Raw genomic sequence first — 6235 nt, 5'->3', positions numbered from 1 at the left:
TAACTGGAAAGTATGATCAATGTGAATTGATCTCTTGGCTAATTCAGAGCAAGTGGGAAGGGCCCCTTATAGGCTAAGAAGAGTGCTATGAGCTGAAAAGAATTGATCTCTAATAAAGTGTTTATTGGCCTAAATGTATTAAGTATGTTCATGGAAGATAATTTGTACCATTTTTTTATTGCATTCGTGTTGTCACCAAATAAAGGAATCGGAGAGGAATGATCCTTGTCATGCAAGAAGGCCTCAAGTCATACAATTTCATTATAAACTGATAATATGGCTCAATATTCATTTTCTATAGATAACTTAGACATTTTTTGTTGTTTCTTATATTTTTAGGAGATGAGAGAACCGCCAAAGAACACAAACTAGTGGGTTGAGAAGAGAGAGAGAGTAGGTTGTAAAGGGAGACCGATCAGGGAATTTGAGGTCTTAATGCGGCAGAGTTTACACAAGATGTATGTAAGACCACTATAAGAAAAACGACCTGAGCCGGCGGTTTCAAGTTGGCGGGTCTTCAAGGCCGCCGCTATAGAAAGATCTGAGGTGGCATTCTTTCAAGGACTGCCGCCTAGAAAATTAAAATATAGAAGAATAAAAATTGAGCGGCGATCTTTAGAACTGAAATGACACTTTTTAAATTGAACCGATCTAAATAACCCGACGCTGAGAGATCCAAAAGCCAAAACTCCCACGTTCTGCTAATTCCCACGCGATCTTTAGAACTGAAACGACGCTTTTTAAATTGAACCGGTCTAAATAACTTAACGCTGAGAGATCCAAAAGCCAAAACTCCCGCGTTCAGCTAATTCCACTTTCAACATAATTCTAACGAAAAAGGGTTCTCTCCATAGCAGAAAACCAGTTGCAGTGGTGAAAGTAAGATCTCTCTCTCTCACACTCACTCACTCACTCTCTCTCTCTCTCAAAATATCGTCACTGCCTTCTTCTTTGTGGTTGATTCATTTGTGCTTCGACCTCACCCACATGTATTGTCTTTAGGGATTTCTGCCATTTGGGGGTTTTTTGCCGTCATCGTCAACGATTCTTAAGAGCAAGCACAAGAGGTATGTTTACCAAGCCGTATGTAAACATTTTTTTTTTTTTTTCATTTTGCTCCAACTGCATGTTAAAGGTCTGATTTTGATATGTATTTACAGGATATGAAATTTGTCTAGCAGAGTGTCTTGGATACGATTATTGACTTCTTTGGAGTAGCTTTTGGGAATGTGGGGGTGTTGGTGGTGGTGGGATCTTCGTTCCCATGTTTATCCTTGTGAAATCATCAACAACAATATCAAGATGTAAGAGATATGTTGTTATTGTTTCCTCTTAAGCTTTCTTTAGTAGTGTCATAGACCTGACTTGTTTGGAAGAAACTCTGCAATTATGTTAAACCCTTCCTGTAAAGGGAAAGAGTTGTAAATTCTTCTACTTTATAGAATTAGGAGAAAATTAAGTGGGAAGAAAAGATTTTCCAACTCAAATCCTTTCTTAAGATATGATTGTAATTCTCTGCTTTTCTAGATAAGTTTTGGTTGACTAATTTTTTAATCTATTACTGTAAGAGGATAGCTTACTTTTTTAAGTAATCCTGGTTCATCTGAGATTTTTTCTTTTTCTTTTTTTGAATTTATATGAGGATAATTTACATTTCAATTTGTCCTAATTCAAATGAGACGGTATTAAGAGGTTTCTTTAGGTAATCTTCTAATTTTGAGTCTTTGAGGATGTAATCGAGGCCTTTCCCTTGAGCTTCTTTCTTGTTCTTGGGTTCTTAATTACAGCACCTCAAGATACATTGTTTCTGTATTTCTTTCTAGTTCTTTGTATTCACATGCTTATTTAACTTATTTCTTCCTAAAGATATTTGAGAATCCTACCATTCTAAAATTTCTTCATATGAGAATTGTTCTTTTTTCTTCTCATTCAGGTGGTTTAGTTTAATTATTGAACTTTTATATGTGTTCATGTTTCAAAGATATATTAGAATTTTGGGTCTGACCATTCTATACTATAGATGGATAGAGATATTTTTATCATGTTCTATACATAATCAAGCAGGATTAAGACATAATTTATAGTTTTGGCTTTCTATTGATGACTAATTGCTGGATTATAATAAGAAATGGTGGTCAATGAAATGCTTTGAACCAAAAGTAAGAAACAAAATTGCACCTTAATAGTTTGATTTATTTTCAGATTTAAGAGGAAGAAAACAAATGATATTGGTCATGGAGTATTTCTTTCTTGACTATGAACAGCCTACTACTTTGTTTGTTGGCATGTCTTAATCTACAATTTGAAACCAACTTTTAGGGATCATGTTTGATAAAGAGTGCTTGTGATTGATGTTTGGAGTTTAGGATTTGTTCTTTTATTAGGGTTGAGAACCGGTTTAGGTTTCTTTTTTGACATTTTCCTGTAGTTCATATATGATATATAATATATCCATTTACCCTAGTTTTTGTCCCATCTTCCTTATTAGAATTATTGCCTCATTTATTCACTCTTGAGTTGACTTGGGAGTGTAGATTACAGTAAACTCTAGTTGGGTTGCATTTACTCAAAAGCAAATCAAGTGTTTGGGTCATATAGGACTAGCTAGGGGAGGTAGCAATAGGTTAGATCACATTCAGTTTGGTCATATTGGATCCAATAGGAGAGAGGAGATGAAAAATTTGCTCTTTCTATTATTGCTCATAGTACTTTCTATCATTTGGTTATGAACCATTTGGTTGGTCCATAAGAAAACTTGCGGTATGGTTGAAAAAACTGGGCCCCACTTTTGTCAAAGTTGCAAAAAAGTGACTTTTTGTAACCATGCAACCCATTTGGTGGTATTCTATAGCCTATTGCTTTTAGTTTTTTGAATCATGCAAACCCAAAAGAGAGTATCATGCTTGCATGAGTTTGGGTGTGGGCCAAGCAACTTGCCACCTGGGTATTATTATATAATACATGAAAAAAGCTTGTTAGTACCATAAAGTAGGGGAGATAATTGCAAGACCATGGGATTTGTGGTCCTGGAATCAGAACTTTGGAGGTTCCTGATTCCAATTGATCAATGCTTGCATTATGTTTTAAATCAGAACTTTGGAGGTTCCTAAAAGCTGTAATGGGGAAGCAAGATTCACATTCGATTATCTATGTGGTCTCCTGGTAGTATGTCTGCCCCTGTATGATAAAAATAGTATTATAGTTAATCTAACTCTTATTTGATCTTGATCTAATGAGTTATTTAAACATTGATCTTATAATTCTAGTGCTAATAGCAGTATTTTTGCTGCTAGTGAATGTTAATCCTTTTTCAAATGTCAGGAGATCTTGAGATGGAGCTCAATCTAGCTCAGATTGAAGATGTCTCTTGCATTGAGAGGATCTCAGGCGACTATGTAGCTAATCCCAAATAGTTTCTTATGATGGCCATTAGTTTTTTATGTTTTGGTTAGTTATGGTGGCTGACCAATCTTATTCTGGAATTCATAAATCTAGAAGCTGCAGACTTCAAGACTCAAGTTCCGGATTCAAATCCATATCCTAATTATCGAATCACATATCAAATTGATCGCCTTCCAACGCACCCTGCCTTTGACTCTACGGGCGAAACCCCGCCTATTCCTTTCTTTCTTGGTAAACTACTCTATCTATATCTGGAACAGCACCTGGAGGATCTATCCATATACGGATCTGGAACTTAACCAATGAATGGGACCAGATCCACCAAGGAATATGAACAACAACCTATTTTTCCCGAACTATTATTCCCACTATCTAACCACGCCCTAAAGTGTGAGAAATTTCAACACCTTGCCTGACCAAAAATAGCCAAGTGCACCTTTGATCAGTTTTCGTTCATCTGTTATTGCATTGATCATGTCTTTAAATCCTTGTGCTTTGAAACAAATAATGTGGCTGTGGACTTGTGTTTAGCATCTGTATTTACTTAGTAGTCATTTATTCATAATAGATAATGATACTTAGCCTTTCTAAGGTAGGAAATAGAGAAGCAGGAGTTGCTGTTGGAATTTCTTTTGCAGCTACAGCAAAGGAAACAAGAAGCTGCTGATAAGTTGCATGATACCATTTGTTATGTGTCTTTGATATTGAAGAAGTTCTGAAGCAACAAAAGATGCTTAAGAAAAAAAAGGAGGTTTATACTTAGATCTGAACAAGGATGTTTTCAGCTGCAGGCTATGACAAAAATCCCTTTGTTTTTCTTTCTTTTACTTTTGAACCTTCTAAACTAGCTGCTTCATTTTCTGTCCATTGCTAGTATGCCTTTATGGATGCTACAAAATATTTTGAATTACTTTTGATATTCCAATTAATTGCTTAGAATTCAGCCCATGTAAATTTTAGTTACTATCCCTATCTTTATAGTTAAATACTTGAATATAATTCTAATATTTATATCTTTTGATTTGCAGGTTTAACCAATATGTTCAATTGGATATTGTATTTGAACAATGTATTTTGGATACTTTAATATATAATCTTTGAATTAATAGATTTCATTGATTTTTATCAAATGTTTTTTTTTTGCATTAAATAGGTATGAAAATGCTAAATCAATAAACAATTCAGATATCACAAAATGTCAGAATTAACATGGTATAATTGTATAAATAAAAATGAAAAAAAAAGAAATCTAAGCCGGCGGTCATGGAACTGCCGGTTTAGCCACAAACAACACCTAAGGCGGCAGTCATTTAACACCTAAGCCGGTGGTTCAGACTGCCACCTAAGAATATAAGGGAATTTGGCAGAAATCTAAGGCGGTGGTCTTTTGGTATCTAGCCAGCAGTCAAAACTGCCACCTGATTAATGCTAAGCCGGCGGCTCAGATGGCCGATCGTACTAAGGCGGCGGTCTTTTGCATCTAATCCGACGGTCCTAATCTAGGGCGGCAGCTGATAAGGGGGTGGACACTTGACTGTCGCCTTAGGTCTAAGCCGGTGGTCCTATGACCGCCGGCTTTGACCGTTTTTCTTGTAGTGGACTGTCATGAGGAAGGGTTCAAGCCTCCTCTATTTATAGAAATAGTTCATGTAAAGATAAAGGAAACTTTCTCTAAGCAGAAAAGTTTGTTATTCTACTAGGTTTGGAACAAATAAGTATAAGTAGGGTTTCACTACATGCCCATGCAAAGATCTTGGATTTGGGTTCACATCCTTCTCCTCAAGATCTATATATGAGCACGAGTGTAGCTATTGCCCCCTTCTAGAAGCCTATTGTGCCTTAGACATTTTATGGGAACGTTTATGCATTAATTTAACTTTACAACTTGAGTGTGGGAAAAGGTCACTATTATGATGTTGTAGACTATCTAATTTGCATTGGCGTATTTTGCCAAGTCAAGGATACGAATCACGGAATCAGTCCATGGCACCTCATACACAACTTGGGCACCTCGGTAGGGTAGATAGTAGCATTTCGTCCAGGGCCGACTTGTGGTACCTTGTTATTGGTCCAAGGGGCCTTGGTGTGATGGGTGACCTCTCTTGAGGACTTGCCAATCTATGGTATCTCGTTAGTACCGGTCCAAGGGACCTTGGTGTGAGGAGTGACCTCTTTCGAGGACTTACTGACCTGATTGAGGTTCAGGTGGTGGTTTGAGAGACGTGCTTGTTGACTTCCTCCTTGGGCATCCCACCATTTCCAGGTCCCTCGAAAGTCAGCTCCCATACCGAATGCTCCGGAGGAAGGCACAAAAGACTAGCTGCATGAGAAACTACCTTTGATGACTTCGGACTAGTCAGCCACATCTTCTTAGAGATCTCGGATGCGGTGCATGGAGCTCACACCAAATAATACCTATATAAAGGTCTCATTTCTAACTTAAAGAGGTATGCACAATTTAGCTATCACAACTCTCTACCTCTTTCACTCTTTAGCTCTCTCCAAAATCTTAAGTTCGTTGACTTAAGCATCAGAGTGCCCACCCAAGGTAAAGCAGCCCAGGCACTCTGATACTGTCTTTTTGTAGCTTGACCCGACGAACTTGCCAACTCGGCGTCCGAGCTACCCTCCAGTAGGGAGCTGCCAGATCGTGCATCATCAATTGGTGCAGTCTGTGAAAACCACTACTTAAAAGCTAGGTTCTTAACTCTCATTTTAAATTTGCACTCAAAGGTAATCAGCCCGAACGAGCCTCGTCAACTCTATTCACAAGGTTGTCTCTATAGGTCGGGCCCTTCGCGGCTCCCGTGGGAGTCGACAGCCAACAAATTGT

At 37.7% G+C, this 6235-nt stretch overlaps 1 long non-coding RNA gene across 4 annotated transcripts; it reads left to right on the top strand.

Annotated features, from left to right (window-relative positions):
* Positions 1-614: 614 nt before the first annotated feature.
* On the top strand, positions 615-4519 carry LOC104589493 (uncharacterized). Of its 4 annotated transcripts, none has more exons than XR_016076576.1 (4): positions 615-879; positions 1003-1067; positions 1161-1304; positions 4431-4519. It is a non-coding gene; the product is annotated as an uncharacterized LOC104589493 (long non-coding RNA). The 4 variants fall into 4 exon arrangements; XR_733963.3 differs by lacking the exon at positions 4431-4519 and adding an exon at positions 3999-4424; XR_733962.3 differs by lacking the exon at positions 4431-4519 and adding an exon at positions 3322-4424.
* Positions 4520-6235: the final 1716 nt, after the last annotated feature.

The sequence above is a fragment of the Nelumbo nucifera genome, chromosome 5 (genome assembly GCF_055504915.1).
Source record: "Nelumbo nucifera cultivar China Antique chromosome 5, China Antique-T2T, whole genome shotgun sequence".
Lineage (NCBI taxonomy): Eukaryota > Viridiplantae > Streptophyta > Magnoliopsida > Proteales > Nelumbonaceae > Nelumbo > Nelumbo nucifera.
Note: the sequence above shows the minus strand (reverse complement) of the source record. Positions and strands in the feature narration are given on the sequence as shown.